General features: G+C 39.9%; 1 non-coding gene across 1 annotated transcript; it reads left to right on the top strand.

Annotated features, from left to right (window-relative positions):
- Positions 1-2,101: 2,101 nt before the first annotated feature.
- Positions 2,102-2,205, top strand: LOC126015215 (U6 spliceosomal RNA). The gene has a single exon (XR_007498103.1). It is a non-coding gene; the product is annotated as a U6 spliceosomal RNA (small nuclear RNA).
- The last annotated feature ends 4,099 nt before the right edge of the window (positions 2,206-6,304 follow it).

Raw genomic sequence — 6,304 nt, 5'->3', positions numbered from 1 at the left:
GCACATCTCCATATTCTGACTCCATTTCCTCTAAAAAAGCATGGAACCTCCTGTGCTTTAAGTCCCTGGATCTGATTTGGTTGATGCATTTCACAACAACAGACATCACATTGTCACACGGCAGGCATTTATTGCAAAGGGCCTGCTGATGGATAATGCAGTGAAGAGCAATGGCCTTCTCTACACCCTCCTCTTCAAGTTTTTTTTTTGAACAAGTGCCACCAGTCCATTTTTCCTCCCTGTCATCGATGGCGCTCCATCAGTTATTATTCCAACAAACCTCTTCCATGGCAAACCTGCATTCTCAATGGTATCACACAGATGCCAAAATATCTCATTAGTGATGGTCTGGCCATGCATTGGAATTATTGTGAGCAGCTCCTCTGTCAATTCAAAATTGCAATCAACACTACGGACATAAATTGTGCAGTGTCTGTTATATCTGTGCCCTCATCAAGAGCAACTGAGTATGCATCAAAACATTTGGCTTTCTCACACAGTTGATGATAAATGTCACTTGACATGTCAGAAATGTGCTCTGCCACAGTGTTGGCAGAAAGGCTGCTTTTGCTAAACTGACCTTTCTTTTCTGGACAGATAATACTTGCAGCCAGTAACATGCAGTTTTTTTTTTTTTAACAAACTCTCCTTCTGTGAATGGTTTCTCTGCCTTAGCAATCATCTCACTAACCATAAAACTAGCTTCGACTGATGCAACATTCTCTTTGGTTGCTTTCTTGAAGAAATGTTGTTGCCTCATTAGACATGCTTTAAGACCTGGCAACCCACTTGGCTCTCTCATTTCCTTGATATTTTGCACATTCCTCAGCATGTTTAGTTAAATAATGGCGTTTCAAGTTGTATTCCTTGTGCACTGCAACTTCCTCTGAGCAAATAAGACATGTGGGGATGCCCCTGTGCTCAACAAAGAAATACTGCGTCTCCCACTTTTCCTGAAATTGTCTGTGCTCGTCATCAATCTTTCTCTTCACTACAGGCTTTGATGAAGTCATGATGAAGGAATGACAAAAATCTAATTCTGTAATAAACTTCTCTCCCTTAGGCCTCCAATAATGCAAGGGACAGGGGGCAGGAGCAGCGGAAATGACTTTTGCGCTAGGTGCAAAGTACTTGTGATTATTAGCTTACCAAATATTCGTAATAAAAAATTAGTAAGAAAAAAATCGCAAAAAATCGCATTAAACATTTGCATACCCTGAACGGAACTGCTCGGGGTATACGAATGTTCAATGCGATTTTTTCTTACTAATGCAATTTTTATTGCGATTATTTGGTAAGCGAATAATCGCGAATACTGCGATATTTGAAGGCCGGCCACGAGCCACAAAATGTTGTACGGAGGGCCACAAACGACCTGTGGGCCGCGAGTTTGAGATCCCTGCTATACATGGAATCTGTTACACTAAATGAAATAAGTTAGAGGGAGATAGACATAGAATAGTCTCACTCATTTATGGGTTTTAAGAAAAATGAAAGACATTACTGTAATAAGGCCCAGAGACAATAGAGTTAAGGGCTGAAAGGGCTGGAAGATCGGCTCACATTTTGAAACTCACCACAAAGAGTGGTGAATGCTGTTAGGGAAATAACTACACCAACAACTAGTATGATAATGTTAAAGAATGAGAGAAGTAGAATGCCTGTCACAAATACAGGCAGGGTCAGGGGATGAGAAGGGGCACTGGTGGTGGGAATGTTGCACTGGTGAAGGGGGATATTCTGTTTATGACTGAAACCCAACTACAAACATGCTTGTAATCATGCTGCTTATTTATATAAAAACAAACAAAAAACAGGATGCCAGAGTTTGGACTATAGTTGGATGACTTTCTTTTTGAGAGACGCAAACATCAGCATTTCTCTTTTTGCCTTTTTCTTCCTGCACCCATCTTCCTCTGTCTACCTGTTCTGGGTACTAAGCCCAAGGGAATGTGGGCTAGAGGTGGAAGTTCTCTCTTTGAACTAATTCCCATAGATTACTTTGGTTGCAAGCTGAAAATTGTTTTATTTTTTATTCATTTTCCAAGTCTATTTTCAAGCCTATTTACTGAGGTATCACTGATCATGAAAATTGGATATTGTGCTCGCTTCAGCAGCACATATACTAAAATTGGAACGATACAGAGATTAGCATGGCCCCTGTGCAAGGATGACATGAAAATTCATGAAGCATTCCATATTTTTAAAAGAAAAAAAAAGGGATATTATTGTATTCTTGCTGTGCTGCTTCTACTGAGATTTGACCCCAGCTTTTAAGATGGTGGTCTCATGTCAGGCGACAGGCTGAGAGAATATAAGGTTCCTACTCCGCAGGTTCAATATAACATAGGTTATATTAGTTTACTTTAGTTTCTGGGAGTGTAGAATTGGAAAAATAAGGAGGTACCCTCTGAGGGATAGAAAAATATCAGACACTGATCTCATAAACTATTTCATTCTAAGTATCCATGACTTGATTAGATCAACATAGCAGTTCATGTATCAGATCAGTTTTTCAACCACCAGTCCATAGATAAGGGAGGATACATGGAAAAGTTAATATTTGACATTTATCCACACGTATAAAAACACTGGAGTGGAATTTAAAGTTTGGGTGTTCAAAAAGGAACAGGACATAGTCAAACCCAGCTGTGTGTCTTCATGAGGACCAACTACTTATTATTCCAATTACAAACTGGATGTATGGAAGAACTCAGATTTGTTACAATGCAACTACTATTTCTAGCTTCCAAAAATAGACTTGGTGGTTAAGCAAATTGGTCATTAAGTGAGAAACTGCATGTACTGTATACAGTAGTACAGTATATGCATAGTACTTGACGATACAGTATTCTGGATAAGTAAAATAACGAGAAAGTTCAAACTGAAAACTTCCACTTGTTTTAATTTGCATAGGTTGTATAATTTACAAACAGTACTGCAATGTATTACAGAACATAAAGTTAGTAAAGTAGGTACATTAAAGCACCAAAAGCCACAGTACTGTACTGTAGAGTGTGCAAGACGGAAAAAGATTATTTTAAATAAAATAAAATAATGGCAAAGAGATGGTCGTAAGTGCGAGCGATCACTAAACAGGTAGGTCGTTAAGTGAGGAGTATTTGTACTCTGAGGCCAAAGGTGTTCGAGACAACTTCCATTTAGACCATTGTGTTTCTCTGTGCAGTTATTCTAAATACCACATATAAATGGTATTCTGTATTTATCCTCTGGGTTACTTCATTCAACACATCTAATAGTTCTATTCATTTTGCTGCAAATTGCATGATTTTATATACTGCTATGTAATAGTCCATTGTGTATATACCAATCTTCATGATCCACTCATCTGTAGTTGGACATCTTTTGTTTTTGTTGTTGGAGGTGGTGGTGATTTGGGGGTTTTGTTTTGGGTTTTGGACCATATCCTGTGGTTCTGTGCTCAGAGGTCACTCCTGATAGGCTCAGGGGATCATATGGGATGCCAGGAATCGGACCCATGTCTGTCCCGTGTAGGCCAGGTGCAAAGTGAACACCCTACCGTTGTTTTATCACTCTGGCCCGGACATCTAGGGTGATTCCAAGTCTTATGTATTGTACAGAGTGCTGCAATGAATAGTGTCGTGCAAATCTTTCATGTGAAGTGTTTGGCTTTCCCAAGTGTGTGCTGTGCATGTGTTCCTGTTCCCATTTCTGGGAGAATGTGATGGTTCACTATTTAAGTGTTTGATAAAATTAGCAATAAAGCCATTTGGCCTTTTTATGGTGAATACTTTTTTTTGTTGTTGTTGGTGGTTTTTTGTTTTGGGGCCACACCTGGCAGTACTCAAGAGATTACTCCTGGCTCTAGGCTCAAAAATTGCTCCTGGCAGGTTCAGGGAACCATATGAGATGACGGGATCAAACCCTGTTCCGTTCCGGGTTTTCCATGTGCAAGGCAAACATTCTACTGTTGTTCTATCACTCTGGCCCAGTGAATAGTTTTTTAATTTTTATAGATATCTTCAGATTATATATCCTTGAGTTTGTCAGTGGTTTTTGTCTAAGTACTTTATCATTTTATCTAAATTATCTAGTTGATACTAAGTTTTTCAATTCCTTTGTAACACATGCTTCTTTAACTATGTTTTTTATTGTACCAGAGAGAGCACAGTGGTACGGCATTTGTCTTGCACACAGCTGATCCAGGACCAACAGTGGTTCAAATCTCGGCATCCTCCAAGCCTGCCAGGAGTGATTTTCGAGTGAAGAGCGAGGAGTAACCCTTGAGTGCCGCCGGGTGTGACCCAAAAACCAAAACGAACAAACAAAAAAACCCACTATGGTTTTTATTTGATTATACTACTACAATAGTTTTCTGTTGTTACAGGAGTTGGGGGGTGGGGATGGCACACCTAGCTGTGCTCACGGCTTACTTGTAAAATAAAACCCATGAGTTTGTGAGGTCACCCCACATATTGTGTATCCAACCACAGACGGATCTGAAAAAGCAGGGTAGAGGTGAAGGATTAATCAAGCTTGTCAGGAGAGTCATGGAGTCAATGGCTTCTACCTCGTGATGTCATCTCCGAGAGCCAAGCTAAAACTGCCTTTCCTTTATTGTCCCTGAACAAAATCCACCTGGGTGAGTCAGGGCAGAGCGACCCAGTTTGGCTTTTACATATCAAAGGAGGTTTAACAGAGGAAGATGGGGGAATGCTTTTGTTTTGAATTAATAACTGAACTTGTGGATCACTACCGATGGGTTCAGGAGACCATATAAATTGGAGGTTGAACCCAGGTTCACTGCATTCATTTGGGGATTAAACCCAGGTTGACAGCTCTACCCACTGTATTATCATCCCCATCCCCCGAAGTATTTATTTTTGGTTGTTTTTTGGGAGGGGCACATCTGGCAGCCCTCAGGAGTTGCTCCTGGCTCCAAGTTCAGAAATCGCTCCTGGCAGGTTTGGGGACCATATGGGATGCAGAGGATTGAACCTGGGCCCATCCTGAGTCAGCAGCAGGCAAGGCAAACACCAAACTGTGTTATCACTCTGGCCCCAAATAATAATTTTTAAGTGGCTTTCTAATACATAATAACAGCTGGTCACTATCATGGATACCTTCTTGCCATGGATCTCTCAGCATGTCTAATAAATATTTTTGAACAGAACTTGGTCGTTAAGCGAGGAGTATCTGTATAGCGATAAAGAAAGAAACTGAGTAAAAGAGGAGAAACACAAATATGAAAGTTTGGGGGCCAAGGGCCAAGTGGTCTCAGGTACATGGGTGGAGATAAAAAAAAAGGACAGAACTAAATACCCGCGTCAAAGTCAACAACAATGGAATCAACAGACCGAAACTCTGTAACAATCTAAATCTTAAATGTGCCTGCTATACTGGCAGGATCAATCCTGGAACTACAAAATAAACAAGGAAATTATCAAGCTGAAAAAAATAAAAGACCAGCTCACAAATCCACTGAGCACCTTAAAACCTGGAGCCCTGGATGCTGCATTCAGTAGACCATGTCCCAATCTTGAAAGCCAGACAGCCATCTCTCAACCCTGGGATTGCTCCCAACATGCGTTTCTGGTTTTATCTCACCTGAGACCCAACAGGAGTTAAGTATTTCACCAACAATTGGCTTTCATCATTGCTCTTTATTCTCCCAGTTTAGACCCAAATATTAGAATCCTTATATCTGGGGCAAAATGAAAGTATCCTCTACCACCAGTTAGTAAGAATATGGGTAATATTTTATGTCCTATTTCTTCTAGACTTATCAAAATTAAGTAACTTTTAGTTTGAATGTGAAAAAGAAGAAACCAATGAAGTCTTCTGCCTTTTTGGCTTTAAGCTCTTGTTTGTATTAGGTTTGAGTCTACGCACAATCTCAAAACAAATAACTTGGCTACTTCTCACCGACTCTCTGTAGATCAGTAAGCCTACATTGCTGTAGACTAGTGATGAAAAATAAAAGTAAAAAAGGAGAATAAGTGCCTTAGTATCACCAAATACTGCCCAGTTACATATGTACTTGGGAAATAAGCCACCTAAAATCTTTAAACATGGTGTGTGTTGAATGCACAAATCTTGATTTTGTTTTTAGGTCACACCCAGTGGCACTCTGGAGTTACACTTTGGCAAGCTTGGGGGATCATATGGATGCCAAGATTCAAACCAGGGTCTGTCTTGTGTTGGCTGCTTCCAACAAATGCCTTAAGCACTATGCTATTAGCTCTGGCCTCCACAAATCTTATTGAATGCATTTATCTTTTACTAAGAAAAAAGAATATATATAAATCAATTTTATTTCTAC

This window comes from Suncus etruscus, chromosome 7 (genome assembly GCF_024139225.1).
Source record: "Suncus etruscus isolate mSunEtr1 chromosome 7, mSunEtr1.pri.cur, whole genome shotgun sequence".
In the NCBI taxonomy this organism is placed as follows: Eukaryota; Metazoa; Chordata; class Mammalia; order Eulipotyphla; family Soricidae; genus Suncus; species Suncus etruscus.
This window is presented reverse-complemented; position numbering and strand designations above follow the sequence as displayed.